This window comes from Haliaeetus leucocephalus, unplaced genomic scaffold (genome assembly GCF_000737465.1).
Source record: "Haliaeetus leucocephalus isolate CR32 unplaced genomic scaffold, Haliaeetus_leucocephalus-4.0 Scaffold328, whole genome shotgun sequence".
In the NCBI taxonomy this organism is placed as follows: domain Eukaryota; kingdom Metazoa; phylum Chordata; class Aves; order Accipitriformes; family Accipitridae; genus Haliaeetus; species Haliaeetus leucocephalus.
The window spans coordinates 1,828,048-1,842,432 of record NW_010972764.1 but is presented as its reverse complement, the minus strand read 5'-3'; positions in this window follow the sequence as shown (position 1 = coordinate 1,842,432).

The following is a 14,385-nucleotide window of genomic DNA, read 5'->3' as shown; positions in this document are numbered from 1 at the left end:
AACCATGTCCCTAAACGCTACATCTACACATCTTTTAAATCCCTCCAGGGATGGTGATTCAACCACTTCCCCGGGCAGTCTGTTCCAATGGTTGATAACCCTTCTGGTGAAGAAATTTTTCCTAATATCCAACCTAAACCTCCCCGGTGCAACTTGAGGCCATTTCCTCTTGTCCTATCGCTTCTCACTCGATAGAAGAGACTGACCCCACCTCACTACAACCTCCTTTCAGGTAGTCGCAGAGAGCAATAAGGTCTCACATCAGCCTCCTTTATGTGCTACATTATTCAAAAAATGTTGGCTTTTGGGGGAAAATACATGTGCACTATGTCTGGCATGCTGTTGATTGAGTTGTCCATAATAATTCCAAGTCCCATGATAGCAGTCAGCAGTATTGCAAATGTTATTAGTAATTAGAAATTTTTTACTTCTAGTTTCAACAGTATGGTTTACCCTTTTTGTCATCGGATGTCTTGAAACATAAGTCTTGTACTTTTATCCGTGGTAGTATGATCATCACATGCTCCTGGCTGTTTAATGAAAATACTCACAGGAATCTGTTTCATACAAAGGTGAAGGGGATGGATTGGACATATGGTTTTGTGCCTTTGGAATAACATTATTCTGAATACTTGCCATCTTCGTAGGTTGGGGGGGGGGTGTTTATAAACCACGTCTCATGTCCCCTTCAGATTTGGGTATATCAAGTTTAAAATGAGATTTAAGTTTAGGCCAATGCCTTTAGCTATAGGATTAAGATACGTTGATTGCATTTTAGAAAATGTGGGGGTGTCACTAAGGCTACAGTTACTTTTGCAGCAGGAAGAGATGTTGCTGGTCAGATGCTGCAATGTTGTAAAGAATTAAGAAGACATCTCTGTTTTAGTTGAACTTCTTTGCACACAAACATCTTCCTCACAAGATAAAGACACTTGAATGTAACTGGTTACAGCTACCATTATCTGCTCTGTCAGTAAAAGAGGAATGCAGATCATAGTGAGTGGAGGAGCCTCAATGAGAAGAAACTGAGTCAAGTCTACAGCGGTAACTCATCAGATTTCTTCAGCAGATGGGTAAAATAGATCTGCATTGTAGTTGTAGCCTTTGGTAAGTACTATGCATGATTGTATTATGTAAAATTAGTAAAGGTAATTACTAAGTACCTGATTGGCTTTCCTAAAGAATTCTTTTTTTCCTCAAAATTTCTCTAGCACGCTTCTGGCATGCATACTTTTTTCTGAGGAAGGTGGAGGTTTGTATTTTGCTTGTCGCTGTGTTCTTGGGTCTCCTTCAAGAACGTGTTATTTATTGGTTTTCCTCATCCCCCATCAGAGAATAGACTGCATCTAGTGTATACTATTTTCTGAGTCTTTTCATAAAATGGTAGCACTAGTATTTAGATAGGAAGCCTGAGAGGAGAGGTGGAATGGGTTGTATTTGACAAAGCACTCCACGAACAGAGTCAGTTCTGCTGCAAAGACTGTTTCCCTTCCCCTCAGGATGCTGATCGGAGGTGAGAAAAAGAATACAATGCCTTCTTCTGAAAATGTAATTTATTACTGCTTGGAGCTGACGGGCATGCATGGTTGCTGATGATTTTTTGCAAAACACGCTCCCAATGCTGCCAGGGACAAAACTGAAACACAGATAGTAAAGCTATTGCAAGCATAGATCTTGCAAGTGACCTTGAAAGAAGCTCTGTAATATAATCTGTGCTGCCCAGCTTGCATTGGAGGTATTTTTAGAAAACTCGAGTGGCTGGCATTCTGTAGGTCACTCACGGCTTTAGAAAAAGAAAAGCATTTGTAATCCACAGTGATTTTAAGGATTATAAAAATTGTTTAGCTGTTAACGAGCTGCGAGCTCTCTATAGCCAACGGTAAGGACACATGTATTACCTTTGGTATATTCTCACATTGTTGTGACTAAAGCTGGTTCAGCAAAATGTTTTTTGTCCTTCTTTCTGGCTGGCAAACAAGTCGCAGGTTATGAAGGTATGTAAAATAACATCTTACAAGCCGTTTTTGGTAGGCTGTCTCGGGTGTAACGGATGTCTGATACCATGTTGAGAAGGATAATGACGTCACTTTCTTACGTACGGAGGAGCAAGTGCACTGGAGAGCACAGCGACTAGCCTGGCTTCTCTCTTAAACCAGAAGCATCTCTTAAATGCAGAACGGCGGATTTAGTTCAAATGAAAAGCAAAAGTTAACTGCTAATCTCTGCATGCTGCCAGCAGCTGAAATAACTAGTGTCTCGTCACGTTTCAGACGTGGCTGAAACCACAGATACGTTCGATGCCTTTCTGAGTAAAACTGTGCCAGCGTGCCAGGGTTTGGGTCTGAAGGAAGAGGCATCAGTTTATGCCCTGTTATACGTTATACACTTACTGTAAACTGAAACTGTAAATCTGAAAACTCTGCTTAGTATTTTAAAAAAAAAAAGCTTTATTTCTAAAGTCGTGTACACCTAATCTTAGGCTTCATTTCATTTTTTAAGTGATGTGTTACTGCAGTGAGGATTAACCTTCCACTTGTTTGAGTTCTGCTGCGACCTCGTGGTTCATTTCTTTAAAAAGCTGCTTTAATCCGTGATTGTTTCTGTGAATTCAGAGCCGTTTTTCACAAACGGGAGCCGTGGACAGCGGGTTCCTGCTGAGGGACTCCTAATGCTGATGGAGGTAAAGGCGTAAAGGCAGAGCCCACAGAAGCGGTTCACGAGGGAGGGAAGCGAGCCTTCAGCTGCCAGGGAAGACCCCGAAGGTGGGGGACAGGGGTAGGGTGTCCTGGTTTTGGCTGGGATAGAGTTAATTTTTTTCCTAGTACCTGGTATAGTGTTATGGTTTGGGTTCAGTGTGAGAAGAATGTTGATAACACACTGATGTTTTTCAGTTGTTGCCAAGTAGTGTTTATACCAAGTCAAGGGTTTTTCAGCTTCTCCTGCCCAGCCAGCGAGAAGGCTGGAGGGGCACAAGGAGTTGGGAGGGGACAGGACAGCTGACCCAAACTGGCCAGAGGGGTATTCCATACCATGTGACATCATGCCCAGTATATAAACTGGGGGGAGTTGGCCTGGGGGAATCACTGCTCGGGAACTAACTGGGCATCAGTCAGCAGGTGGTGAGCAATTGCATTGTGCATCACTTGTATATTCCAATCCTTTTATTATTACTATTGTCATTTTATTAGTGTTATCTTCATTGTTAGTTTCTTCTTTTCTGTTCTATTAAACCGTTCTTATCTTAACCCAGGAGTTTGGGGTTTTTTTTCCCCGACTCTCTCCCCCATCCCACTGGGTGGGGGGGAAGTGAGTGAGCGGCTGCGTGGTGCTGAGTTGCCGGCTGGGGTTAAACCACGACACGGGGATAGAAGCCCTGAGGCAGCAGGACAGGGCAGACGTTCGGAGCTGGTGGTCTTCACCTCCCGCTGTTGTCCTGGCACGCGTTACCCAAGTACCGCAGATGCGTGGGATGAGCGGAGCTCCGGTCCTCCGCTCCGAGGGGCAGCTCCAAGCCCGTCTGTCCGCGGGGCAGGGTGGTCGGCTGGGTTTGTAACGGGGTGGGGGGGAACTCGGAGGAAGCGAAAGGTCTCGTAGCTTTGTCTCTTGAAGACCAGTGGGCCGGGGCACGTGCTTGGTGGAATGTTGCGCGGTTCGTTTGTCTTCTCTTGACATGTTTAAATCTGCAGTGAACAAGAGCTGTGACTAAAGTGGTAAACCCTCGAGTATTAAAACTAGAATAGTAAGGGGATCAGCACAGAACTGGATTCAGTTGTGCTCTGTGAAACTGTTGTTAGAAGACGATGAGAGAAAAGAAACTGAGCTATCATCTCTTTTCAGAACTGGATACTGACCGTTTCTTACGCTGCTCAGTGACCTCAATTTCCACTGCCTAATTATATACTGAAAGTACAATTCATTGATTTGTAAATCTACATGTCCTTGAATCTTTTTGCATGGGAGAGACCTTGGGATAAGGAAAATCTGCAAATGCAAACATTTTAACAACCTTCTGGTTCTTTTAACCTACAAGGTTCAGCATAAAGAAACATGTATTATCTCTCTTCCCTGCGAAAGCCAGCACTGGGTGTATGCGCATGTAGGATGTGGAATTGAGACATATTCTAACTGAATAGAGAGACCTAATTAATATTCTGGGGTGTGTGTACCTACAAAGAGAGAGAACAGTCAATTTTAGAAACTAAGATGTAATATTTTATTCATCCCAGAGGCATTAAGCAATGTGAGATCAGATTCCTTGGAACACACAGTTTGGGTGAACACCTCTTCAGTGTGTTAAATCTGAGTTGCTAATAAAAAACCCTACATTAGAAGCTGATTCCTTACCTAATTCCTACTCTCTGGATAAAAGATAATGAATAGCAAATGCAAGAATTCTCTTTTAAGGCCTGATTTATCACCCAGAACAGAATAAACATTAGCCCGCTGCCGATGTGACAATTGTGACAGCTGGAGGGGTCTGGAATGAAAGGCTGAAGCCTTAAATAAGCCTTTCAACTGAGCTTATTATGAGGACGTTCGTTAAACACATGGCCTCGCTTTTCACCATGCCAAATAGCTCCTACAATCTACACGCTGGAAACCTATACTTCATAGTACGAGCGCTCTACTTTGCATGCTAATAGCTGGTTCACTGTTAGCCAGTTGTTGCTCAGATAAATATTTATAGAGAGTATAGAGCGTGATCTGATTATTTGTCATGATTCATAATATTCCTCTCTCCTAGGTTCGTCTGTTTAGTTTGTTTACACACACAGTTTTTTTCCTGGCTGTCGTCGTGCTCAGTCCTTTGCAACAGGTATGACTTTGTTTAGAGGGAGCAGGTTAAAAGGCAGAATCTGTACCTTAAAAGGTATAGAAAATGCTACCAATGGCATCTAAGCAGCCCTCTCCTGGGAGATTTATGATTCCTACAGGTGTAGATTCCTTCAAGGCAGGTTATTTTCCCATGCCATGCGGGCCACCAATCTTTCAGAGGGCATTTCTCCTTTGTGTTTATGGAGTCCTGTTAACTTCAGTAATAGTCTCCAAGAAATTAAGGTAACTTCAGATTTATTTTGCAGGACTGGAGTGTCAAACTAGATATTTTACATGAGGTAGGGACCTCCAGATGTCTCTCTTCTCAGACACTGTGAGGCATACCAGCTGGAAAGATGGTGGAGGAAAAGACTTTGCTTTTCATTATGCAAGTTGCGTTTGTGGAGCTTTGCAGAGGAATGCCAGTGTTTGTTAGATGACTGTGTCCCATCTTCAGTTCTGCGGCTTTTTTAATGTTGGTTTCTGGGCTTTTTGCTTACTCACAGATGTGTTGTAAAGCCCTGGCTTCAGGGAGTGAAATGAAATTTATCATGCAAAATATGAGCCCAGCCTGTCATTGTGTAGGCCCTGTGGTTTCAAAAATAGGGGACTGGAATTCAACAGAGCTCCTCCTCAGAAGAAGAGCAGTGTTCCTTGCTGGAATAGCAAGTTTAGAAGAAGAGATGGTATGAGTGAAAACCTGAGTTATTTTGAAAACAGTTGAGCAAAATGCTTCAGAGTCAGTTAGCTTCCTAGATAGGAAGGGGGGGAAAAAATCACTATTATAACACACAGGTGTACACGTACATCTTAATACATACATGTTGTATAATTCAGTATTACCTGATTTTAATAACTAGGGGAAAATATCCTAATTTTGCAATTCCTAATAAACGAGTGTACAGTATGTTTCAGCAGAAGCAAACATAAGCCCTACCATAGCCATTCTTTGAGGAATGATGTAAACCCCATGTTAATTTACAAAAGCAGTCCCAGGGTTACTGCTCTGCAGTTTGTCCTTTACTTACGTGGTGCTTTGCCTATAATCAAGCAAGACTGCAAAGCAATTGGCAAGATATCTGCTCAGCCTGGAGATACTAGTGAAATGCTTTTAATAGTCAGAATCAAGCAGGAACTTCACTCTTGATTTATTGTCCTTTATGTTCTGAAAATACAGATATCTCTGTGGCTGTTTGTAAGGAGCTGAGATTATAGTGTGAAAAGATTAAAGCACAGCACTTCAGGAAGAAGAGATGTACCAATTACCCAGAGAAGCAATTCTAAATAGCATTAGTGACCTAGCACTACTACCCTGAAAGGTGTCTAAATAAAGATGGCACCTCTGTGTTCATTATGGGCCACTGCATTTTGATAGCTTATAATATGTACTCAAGGTAAAATGCTAGAGCTGATGTAAATGGAGAATGTTACTTTGATGGCATTATAGTTCTAATGGGTAATATAAGCTACAAGCAATGAACATGAGCCCTGTGTATTTTCAGCCATGTTTGCTGGCATTAATAGTAATACAGCTGAAGACTTTGCTTTCCATCACCTGTGCAGCAAAAGCTCTTCAAGTGTAAAAGGAGAGGTGAACTTGTTTTCACTCTGCAAACTTAACAGAAATGCTTCTTAAGAACAAATCTTTGATCCCAGCGCAGGTTGCTGACAGCATCTGCTGGTGTTGGCCGGGGCATCGCTTCAGGGTGGTCAGTGCGGATTTGGGAGGGACTTTTTCTGGCTTCACAGCCCTTCCCACCAGCAACAGCAAGGGAGAAAAGAGAGAGAGACAGAAAGATTCTGCAAGAACATCAGCTGAGGGGTAGGAGGAGGGACTGGACTTGTAAGAAAAACCTGTGGGACCTGGAGCCGCTGAGAGGCAGCCGTGTATAACACGGAGGTCTGTCCCGTCTGCGGGCATCTCGCTTCCAGTGCTGCCGCTCTCAAGGACAGGCCATCATGCCGCGCCGTGGCCGGGCTCCTCCGCGTGCCTCGCAAACTCACGGGTGAAATTTGGTAGAGCGACTGGTGCTGTTCTGTGGTGGGCTAGGCTTCTTAGAGGTGAGAGCTGGTCCAGCTGTGGGGAGGTGACCAGAAGCAGGGGCTGGGAGAGCATCCCGGGAGAGCCCTCAAGCTGAACGTGGAGCTTTTCGCTCCCTAAAACCGCCGCTGAATGCGGAGAGTCACACGGGCGTTTTCTGTGGATTCACCGAGGGCTGGTTTAGCAGATGAACATAATTTGGGGAAGATAGTAGCGAAAGATCACGGTAGCGGCTGGGCGGATCTAGCCTTGATATTTTGAGAGGGAAATGCTACAGCCTTCTTGGAAACGCAGCCTGGAAAGGTTGAAGTTGGGGCTGGAAGGAGCAGAAATGAAACCTCTTAAGGAAGGTGCCATTCAGAAGTGAATACAGCTCACGTAATTATGCAAGACTGCTTTGTCTAAGGTGCTGGGAGTAAGCAAATCACGAGCATATATTTTTGTGGCTGCAATGGCTGCGACAGGGAGAAATACACGTGTGAGTGCCGAGCGGCTTTCGCTTGCCTGGCCTCATCCTTTCTGTAAGCCCAGATCCCATCTTCGCCCTTCCCTTAGGGTCTCACAGAAGAGGTCACCACGCTGTCTTGCACAGTCTTCTGGTGACCGCTGTCTCAAACTCCCCCGTCCCGCTTCCCCGAAACTTCCGACCGCTGGAGCTGCGCTCCTGGAGGGAGCTAGGCACGCTCCTGGCTGCGCACCGCTGCTGCCGACATCCCGGATAGGCGGCCTCTCAGCAAGGGGAGAAACAGTAACGCCGACAAGGTGCCTTTGGCTTGCTCAGAAATTTCCCCTGGAGTCGGCTGAGCTGGGAGAGTCTGGGCATGACAGAGATCTGTACATCGGGTTAAAAACCAGAGTTACTCAAAGAAAAAGTTTTCAAGGCTGCCTTTGAGCACCGACAAAGCCTAGAAGAGATTATGAAGTATCAGAAAGTGTTTTTGAGTGCTCTCGACAGCCGTTCGTATCAGAGGTGAGTCTCCCCGTGTTGTTCCGTCCCGGTCAGCGGTACGGAGGGTGCGGTGGGCAGCCCCGGGTCTTGGCCAGAGACCAGCGCGGAAGACCGGACTGTGATCTCTGCGCCCTTCCTCGGTGAGGGTCTCCGAGGTTTACGCCCGAATGTTATTGACGTAGGAGTTCGGAGAGCTGTTGCCTTGCGTGGTCTTGGGGGGTCAGGCAGCTGGGGAGCCCCAGCATGTTGGGGCGGTCCTGGTGAGCCGCAGCATCCAGCCGTCGGGCACCGTTCTGCAGGGGAGTCTCGGGGATTGTTGCTGGCGAGGAGCTGACGGGAGAGGGGGGAACAAGAGCGTTTTCTGGACCACGGGGTGTGTTTTCAGTTTGCAGCAGACAGAAAACAGGTGGGGTGACACACCACACGCGACTGCATCTGCCGGTGATGCTTACGAGGAACCCAACGACAGCACTCGTTGAGTCCCTCAATAAGCAGAGTTTACAGCGGTGCCTAGAGCGTGGTGTTTAGAATATGGACTCAGATTTGAAGGGACCTGGATTTCTAGCCTGTTTCAGTGGAAGCTTTTGTTATCTTTCATGGAAATTGATTGCTTATCAGTAAAATGCATGCAGTTATTGTTACAGTTTAATAGGGCTTGCCTGTGAAAACAGATGTGAAAAAGCCTTTAAATAGCTACATGCCCTGCCAGCATCCCAGCATTCGCTGCCTAACTCGGCAGATATTATCTCGAAGGAAAGATGCCGATATAATTGAAATTAGCAGAAACCATTTGCAAGGAATCCTAGGAAAGGTGTGAGCGGCTCCCAAAGTATTTCACAGGTGTAGACCTTGCTGCAGGGGTCTGGGTGCTCAAGAATTCCCACTTCTGCTCCTTCCCACCGCTACCGTTTTCTTGATGCTATCTTGAAAATGTGACCAGTGTAACCAGTGCATCAATACACAGGTCTGCAGGCTGCCTGAAACTCTCTCTAAGAAAAAAGGACTCTTCGTGCGTCTTAATGGGATTGTTGGCTCCGAAACCCAAAGTTGGCAATTAGCAGTATCATTAAAACTGAAGCTGAAAGCAGGGTAAAACACAATCAAGTTCATATCAAAATAAGATGTCTGACTACTGTACTGACCATAGTATTTATTTTTATATTTAGTTCAATAACTTTGTATGAATCGGATGAGAAAGCGCTGTGTTTCCTCCAGCCTGGGACAGGGTTTGGGCTCAGCCGGCTGTGGTGTCCCCAGTACCTGGTTTACCACCTTCTGCTTCACGCTCACTCGTGACTTTCTCTCGGTGCCGGGGAAGTTTTTACAATCCCATCCAAACATCAGCTGCCTCAGCTACGTTTAAGGACAAGTTCAAAGGAACTGAGACAAGCTGATGCTTGAACACTGCACAGCCTGTTTAAAAAGCAATCTTGCCCAGACTAGAAGTAGTGAAATAGCTGCTATTCTCCAAAAGCATTTATCAATGTGTGCTCAGAGCATCTCATACTCATTTCATAAGCTTTATTATCACATGGTTGGGTTGGGTTTGATAACTGACGTGACTGGCATGCCTGCTCTGGCACGGGGGAGAGACCTTCAGGCCATGAGCGAAGGAAATTCTGCTTTCTTCTGCTCTTCCCTGAGCCTAGAAATCCAAAGACTATTTCAGGTGGGTGCAAACCCACAATTGTATGAGAAGATTCATGTCCATACATTAATGTGATTTTTTAAATAACTCTGGTGGGGGATTATCACTGTTAAATTAGAAATTGGCTTTGTTTGACTTGCTGCTGCTGCCGGGTTGCTGCTGCCACCTCTGCCTCCTCTCCTCTCCTGCCCTGGGTTCATTTAAATTCCTGCTAAGTGTCGTTCCCTGGTGTGTCTGCTCGGCTGGCATGAGGCTTTCAGAAAAGCCCAGCTAACGGGAAATGGCGACACAGGGATTTAATGGCGTTTAGACTGCATGGGCCTGGCTTTCTCATTCATAACTTCATAAATCTGTTAAATAGCCCACTGGAATCTCCAAAAGCTGGAAGTCTTCAGAAAAGTAGGGTGTGATGGTGGTATATGATGCAAAACTTTTTTAGTCTTGCATTTCTAGGCAAAGCTTTCGGTCTACTTTTTGCCGTACAGCAAATACTCCTTTACCTAAGGAAAGCACTTTGTGGGAGAAACAGGCCGAAGAGACTGTCAGCTTCCTGTCACTCCAAGGGAAGTACTTACTTTTTTTCCATGGGTTTTGAAGGGTGATACCTTTAGTGGTATATATCTATACCGTGGGGAATGCGTGAGCACTCTCGCGTTGCTTTGCCTTCAGAAGCTGTAGGGGTTCAGCTCCAGCCGTGAGCAGCAGATGATCTACGTTCTGGATGTGTCCGGCCTCACCATCAGTCGACATCTGCAGACTACCATCGGGATCGCCCCAGGCTCCGCTCTGGCCCCTGCCGTCCAAACTGCCTCTGCCATCTGCAAAGAACTTCACGTGGTTTGCCAAAGCCAAGAGATGACGTGCTCCATTCGCTTGACATAGTTTTCATTATGTGGTTTTGTTTCTGTGGGGTTTCCCCCCCGCCCTTTTCCCTCGTTACCTGATAACCAAGAGCCGACCTTATGAGTTAACCTGGGATTTAGGAAAATATTTCTGTTTAATTGATGGGGAAACTGAGGCACAGAGAGACAAGCAATTCTGGCTGGAACAAGCCCTGCCCTCGATCCAGCATGTGGCAGCACAGAACAGCCACAACTTTGATGCTCCAGGAAATACCCGGACGGTGATGTTGCCTTTAATCTCTTTTCTTCCCTCAGTGTTTTCTTCAGCTGTCTCCCCTTGTGGTGTTGGTTTCTTTTCCCTCATCCAACCTCACATTCTCTTTACTTTAGTCATATCCTAGCTGACTGGTGTACAACACAGCTCTTCACAACAGCCTGATTTTGTTGCTTTTCCAATTTAACTAATTTTTGCCCTGAGGAAATACCACTCAATCCCCTAAAAGAAGAAGGGCGACCAGTATAGCACATGTCCTGTATCCTGGGATGATGGGCTTAGGAGCGAAAGAGCCAGAGCTTGCCTACCATGTTTGTAGATTTTGCTTACCATGTTTATAGATTTTCTGCAGGTTTTTTTTTTTTCTTGAGCAGGTAGACACATCCTGAAGCTGAGACTTTTTTTAGTGACTAAAAATAGCTACAGTTACGATGGATGTGCTCTACACCTGGCAGTTGAAGAGCACACCTGGAGATAAAGAAGGAACAAAGGTCTCCAAGCAAGCCCCAAGCTTAGTGTCTGGGAGGTGGGCTGTTTGCTGCAGTACATGGTTAAATCTCATGGCTGGCTTCTGTACAAGCTGTGTTTTGTAGGAGGCAGCCTTGGGAAGACCTGCAGACAGGGAATTACTATAATCCAGCCTGGATGTCACGAAAGCATGGATTAATATTTCATCTTCTGCCTCCAACGGTTGTCAGGCTCACTTTGTTCCTGAGCTGGGGCTGTGATCCTCAAAAGACAGCCCTGAATTAAAGATTAAGCCAGTGTTTTACTTGACGGGAAGAGAGCAGTTCTCTGCGGAGGTCGGTGACGATGCGGTTCTCACCCAGCGCCACGTGCGGGGGTTTGAAGTTTCCCAAATCCGAACGGTGGAGCGAAGCTGCAGCGTGGTGCTGGGACTGTGCGAGGGGAAGGGTCTCCGGCGGTTGCGAGCCACGTTAATGAAAGTGAGAGTGTTAATTAGCCGAAGGTGAGCAAGAGGCACTGAACTGCCCCAGGAGGTGCCATTGGCTCCGCTGTGTATGCAAGAGCTCGCTAACGACGAGCTGGAGAAGAGAAAGAAGTACCAGACTGTCCTGTTGGGAAAATGAAAGGTGGAAGGAAACCAGAATGGGCCGGCAGAGAGCTCAGGGCAGAGCCTCCCCCGGGCCAGGATAGGGCCCAGCGGCAGGGCAGCACTCCCCGCTGAAAACCGGTTAGTTAAACTGCCACGGCTCTCTGGGTGGAAACTCCGATTTCGGGATGGATGATTTACATCGCTTTAACTTCAAGCTGGTTCTGACTGATTAAGTCAAGTGAATAGTGGCCTGATTAAAGCCAACCCAAGAGAGCCCGTGCACATTCGTTCAGCTTAACTTTTCAGTTAGACCAGTTCAACTGTTTTTGACAAGACCTCGCCATGATACGTGGCTATTTCTTCTTTGGACAGCTGACACGCAGTTTAAGTCCAGTGCTTTATCCTTGGCTTTCTTGAGCACAATAGCTTATCAGTCATGGAAACCCTAAGGCAGTTCAGGGCATTTAAGGTTCATAAATGGGCAAGTTGTTGGGCAAGTGATTACCCAACAACGTGGAGAACCCAGTTCCAGCGTACAATGAAAACTAGTGCCCATCAGTCACCGTGACTGAGACGACCGCTGTCCCACGACAAAGTCTGGTTCTCGTGGCTCGCCAGCTGACACAGTTTCTTCTAGCAAAGAGCAGATGCAGACTCTCAGGAGTGCTGGTGCAGAAAACCCTACATAAGCTAAAAAGGCTCTTGCAGAAGGCGGCCTTGTGGTGGCTGGGAAACCACAGGCAAACACTGCTCATTATGCCCACGAACGTTAAAAAAAAGGGTAATACAGTCAATCATATGAAGAATAAAACCCACGGTTTTCACAAACCACAGGTGAAAAGGTGACCGTGTAAAACATCCACAAAGTATTTTTTTAACTCAGCACGTTAGTCAGATTTGAGTTTGCTAAACAAATTTTCGAGAGCAAAACAAAGCAAAATTTAGTTTAACATGACTGGTCTGTTCCATTCTATTGCTTACCAAACAAATATTGGTTTATTTCACTTACAATGATACACTTCAGGAGGCTGCGACTGCAGCTTTTGGAAAAGGATACCGGGTGGCCAAAGACCACATATCCCTTGCGTGGAAACTGGGTGAATCCTGAGTGACAACTATTCCGCTACGCTTCCCTGGGAAAGCAGCCAAGCTGATAATACAGCACGCCTGCTTTCAATACAACTACGTTTGTATATTCTTTTGAAACGCTGTTTCACCTTGTTTTGGAACAGAACTTCTAGTGGGGCCGTTGCTTAACAGCATCGCTTATTGATTTGTGTCCCATTAACACTGTCACACAAGAATGCAGAGCATCCCCACGCTACCGGCTCCTGCAAGAAGCCGCCTTCGGTTTGATGGCAGCAAGCACGAGGAAACCTTAGCTCCCGTTGCCGGATGCAGTTGGAAAGTAAATATTTTATCAGCTCTGTCAGTAGAAGGCTGCGTAGCGAGATTCAGAAAGCACCTTTGGTGGTTAACGCTGCCCTGAGCAGATTTCGGTTACTGTGGCAGCAAAAGTAAGAATACCACAGGCACGCACATGGAGCAGGGATGTTCCTGTGCCCCTTCCTTGATCCACATTTACAAGAGCTCGCCGTTTGATCAGTGCCTTATGAGAAATCACTGAGTGCATCCAGGATTTTTCACATCTGCCTCTTGAGGGCTTCTGTTTATTTTTTATTTGTTTGGGAGGAAGGGCTTGGGCAAAGTAGCAGACTATCATTCATGGGGGAAGCCGCAATGACGGGAAGGGGAAAAGGAACCACCTGAACCCATTTTCCCAGCCTCTTGTTTTCCCAGGAGTGGACTGAAACAGCAGCATTTGACCCACTAATTATCCACAAACCTCTGCACAGTATTGCAGCCATAAAAGAATGCTACAAACATTTTAAATTCAAATGTGCCGAGAGAAGTGCCAGATTTAAACCTGACTAGGCAAAATTAATATGCATAATAACTTTAATTACCCGATGAAGTACGATTTTTCACAGAATCCCCTGCCTCTTCCCATGCAAGCGCTCCACAGTGTTCAGTGAAAAGGCAGCTGGTCTGTTTTCTCTTTGTAGCCTCCATATTATACCCTGAATGATTTGTTCCTCTTACAGAACAATTATTTAACGCTAGCTTTCTTAGAGACGGCCATCGTTAACGTATTTGAGTGCTTCACATTATCACTGGGAGGTGAGAGGCTTTTTATATGTATATATTTTTTAAATTTCTAAACCTATATGAATATATATAGATGTTATATACATATAGTATCTATTACTTTATCTATGAATGACATATATGTATGACTATGTTACCAATAGGTGGTTTTGTGGGTGTGGTTTAATTTAGTACCATGTATAATTAATATAACTTAATTATATAGGTATTTTATAGGTAGGGAACTGATTTGGGGCATTCAGTTTGCCAAGTTTGGGATGTCCTTATTTAGTGTATTTAGCACTATAAAACACATCTTGGTCTAAGCATAGCTCTGACTGACATCATTTATGCTTCTCAGTGGTCAGCAGCTCCACAGCCAAAGTAAAAAGGGTCCAGAGTTTATGAGGTTTTTTTTCCTTAATGCTGTGTTTAGCTGTACACCAGAATTCTCCAGGAAGAAGAAAATTCCTGTTCTCCAAAGCAAGAGGAGTTGGCCCTTCTCATTTGCCACGTGGCATTCGCCAGGCCTCCTTTGTAATACTGTGACAGCCTGTAATACCTTTGGAGGTATCTATGAATATATTATATTTTTTGTTTACTTGGATGAC